Raw genomic sequence first — 892 nt, forward strand, 5'->3', positions numbered from 1 at the left:
GGACAATTCTATCCTGTTCGTAATACTAGGCAGGCAGTTAATTCTAATAGCTAGGCCTTTTTCATCACGAGGCTCAATACTACACAGTATTCTAGAAGTTTTATTCCAGCTGTTACTAAGTTTTGGAATGATCTTCCTAATCGGGTAGTTGAATCAGTAGAACTTCAAAAGTTCAAAGTTGGAGCAAATGTTTTTATGTTGACCAGGCTGACATGAGTCTTTTTATAGTTTATATATGACATATCTGTTTTTGACGTTGTTAATAGTTTGTATACGACATATCGGTTTTAACGTTGTTACTGTTTTTAGAATCATTTATTGTTAATTTATTCTCATCATTTATTTATTTCCTTATTTCCTTTCCTCACTGGGATATTTTTCCCTATTGGAGCCCCATACAATTTAAGGCCATACACAGTAAGTTTTCATACTCTCTTGAATTTTCATTGGCTGGATTTGGTCAGTTATTGAACACCTGCATGTAAAGCCTGACTAGTCTCTTGGTTGATTAAAGTAAAGCTGTTTTTCCATTCGGCTTATACATTCTTTGAAAATAATCTATATACTATTAAGAGTAAACTGATTAGGCCGTAATTGTTCATGTCTTTTGTGCCTGCTTCTTTGTAAATTAGTGTAAGTTTTGTGTAAAGTACACCGACTTTTACTGTTATGAAATCTGCTCCATCTATTATAAAATCAATTCTAAGGACATCTTCTGCTGCTTTGTTTTTTTTTTTTACTTTTCCTACTGTTACAATTGGTACAGGTTCAAGAGTTTTATTTTTTATATTTGCTATTGTATAGCATTAATCCTCTTTAACTTTTATCACTTAATATATTTTGATAATATTTCCTTTTTCAGTGTTTAAGACAAATATCTGTTGGCCCCCTA

This window comes from Palaemon carinicauda, chromosome 6 (genome assembly GCF_036898095.1).
Source record: "Palaemon carinicauda isolate YSFRI2023 chromosome 6, ASM3689809v2, whole genome shotgun sequence".
Classification (NCBI taxonomy): domain Eukaryota; kingdom Metazoa; phylum Arthropoda; class Malacostraca; order Decapoda; family Palaemonidae; genus Palaemon; species Palaemon carinicauda.